Source organism: Macrosteles quadrilineatus, unplaced genomic scaffold (assembly GCF_028750875.1).
Source record: "Macrosteles quadrilineatus isolate MER2022 unplaced genomic scaffold, UCM_ALF_1.0 Scaffold_8__2_contigs__length_117827958, whole genome shotgun sequence".
Lineage (NCBI taxonomy): Eukaryota > Metazoa > Arthropoda > Insecta > Hemiptera > Cicadellidae > Macrosteles > Macrosteles quadrilineatus.
In genome coordinates, this window is record NW_026542601.1 from 83,246,524 (window position 1) to 83,249,171 (window position 2,648).

Consider the following 2,648-nt stretch of genomic DNA (forward strand, 5'->3'; position numbering starts at 1 on the left):
GGTGGCGTCGTCCTGTAATCCAGCTACTAGGAGGTCACGAATTGTGGATATTTATAGGCATGCACTGTGGATGCGATACTCCCTGGTGTGGATTAACGTCCGCACGAGTGAGTACAACTATCCGCAGTACTATCCTGATAATTAGACCAATTCGTAATACACCAAGATAAAAATGTGGTTCGGATTCCACAATAAACTGTAGGTCCCTTAGTTGCTGTATGGCTGTATGGGCTATTAATTAACAGCTGTGTCTAAGGAATGTCGACCTTAGTAACTAACAAGACTACAAGATCGCGCCACTCATCTCCATTCATACTTGGCTTAAAATACCTACTTTGTATGGTCGCCATTTAATAATAAAGTATTAAAGTATAAAGTATTAAAGTAATCCAGTAAACAGGTGTTGAAGTATTGCAAACGCTAGGTAATTAAGTAGGATATTGTTCAGGTACTATTTTTACCGATGCAATTAACAGGAATGTGAAAATAAAGAATAACTATTTACTTTGTTGGAGTAATAACATCGTTTGTGTACAAAACTGCCAGCGGTTAGTTAAGGAAGAATAACAAATTAGACGAAAGTCCTAATGACAGTAATTGTTACATTATTGTTTAACTGGTATGTTGACGCCTCTAATTATGTTGTGCTAATTGTCAAGTTATACCACACCCTTCTGGTTGAGTTCTTTGAAATTTTATTGAGATGTTCAGTATTAGCCTAGATGTTGCACATGCCGTTGCGAACGATATATTCAAACGAACAATCAATCATAATGCTAGGTATTTGCCAAACCCTTGAGAAAAGAAAGTGACTTCCGTCCCTCACAGTGCTTCAAGAGTCAAATTTCAAAAGCCCAGTTGTGAACTATTCTCCACATGTCGTGTTTTGCAACGTCATCCTAGCCAATGGGATGTCTTAGAAAATAATTTGACAACTCCTACAGAGTGCAATAATGTATTTGCGAACCATACACAAAGGACGGATTGTGAACATCTCGCAGTGAAAGTACTTCCTTGAGAGATTTTTGAATCATCAAAGTTCATTTTAGGTTAGGCGCGAACAATTAGCTTGAAGGAATAGTTTTACGTAGCACTTTGAGGGCTTAATTACCACTACTGATTCACCTAAATAGATTTTATTTTTTTACTTAAGTTATCCGTCCACAGTACTCCTTTTTAGGAACCAAATAGATTTTAAATCACATCAATCACACTTGATACTGAGTGTTTAAAGCACATTTCACTGAATGAACCATTTACAAATATTGTTACTCCACGGCCGTGAACCTATCCCTGCACTGTTTGTAGCATAACACATGACCTTAGAACACTAACTCAGGGAAGGCTCCTACAAGGTCAAGGCCGCCGAAACAGATGACTGGAGGTTTTGTCTGACAGCTAGACTGATCAGCTGTCTACAAGTCAGTTAGTCAGCTGATTGTATACGTAACAGCCAGAAACAGCTGTATCAGTTCCGCTGACTTGGTATTGTAGATTCCAATCCAACACTGTTGTCAGCGGATTCCAAATCGTACAAGCACATCACAAACGTTTTCCGTCCTTGGGAGGCAATGCTTTTCTTTGAAGAATTATAATTCTTTAAATTACATTAAATTATTTAGTCAAGTTGATAATGGACTGTTCCAGTTTGTTTGGGGAATCAACTGCTTTTTCAAAAAATAAGTAACAGAGTAGAAACCAACTGTTTAAAAATCGGAAATCACGTAAAAGAGTGTATACTGAAAGAAACACTCTATATCACAAAACATAACATATACAGATGTTTCTACCTAGAAGTTTATTTTCTATTTCTTGCCGATTCCTCGTTGAGTATCTTATAAGTATTTTTGTGCCTACAATTTAATTTAACTGATTTATATGGTAAAAAAAAACATTTACGTAGACGTAGACCATAAAAGCTGAAAATGGTCAGTGTATCTATTTCTATTTTACATTTTTCACCATCCTAAAAGATTCGTGTTGGTAGAAAGTGAGTTAGAAATACCCCAAAACAATTTTCCGGCCTCCTACGTTGTGAAGCTACGCATACAGAGTATCAGTATGCTCTCTAGATAAAAATAATACAAAAAAAGATAAATGATCAATATATAATCTATTTGAAATAACTTTTTGAAGTATGACTTCTTTGAGAAGGAAAATCAAAAAGCTCAGAATGATAATAAGACCGTTTCAGTACTTGACAAATTGGGAAAAATTTTAGCTGTATGTTCCCAAGACACAAACAGTCCTATAAATTATTGCAGCGCCCTACAGCCTCGAGCTCTGCGCAACCAAGCAACAGGCAGCCGCGCAACCAGGCAGCCGCGCAACCAGGCAGCCGCGCAGTGTAGGCGAGAGTGCGCGTGCGTGTTAAGTTGCGCATAAATATCCGAGGGCTGCGCGACCGAGCAGTAATTATATGACGCAACATTCTCGGGTCAATCTGCGAAAACGATTACACATTCTCGAATCCAAACGAGTTAAAAGATTTGGGTCAGACATGATTGAATCTTTACCTACCAAATCAATCTTGACCAACGCTGATGAATTGGACTGGATGTTTTAGGTTTGATATGGTCGTGGTTTACATTTTTTTGAGGATGCTACGTTGCCTGGATGGTTTTTCACCGAGTTCTCAAATGGATGCC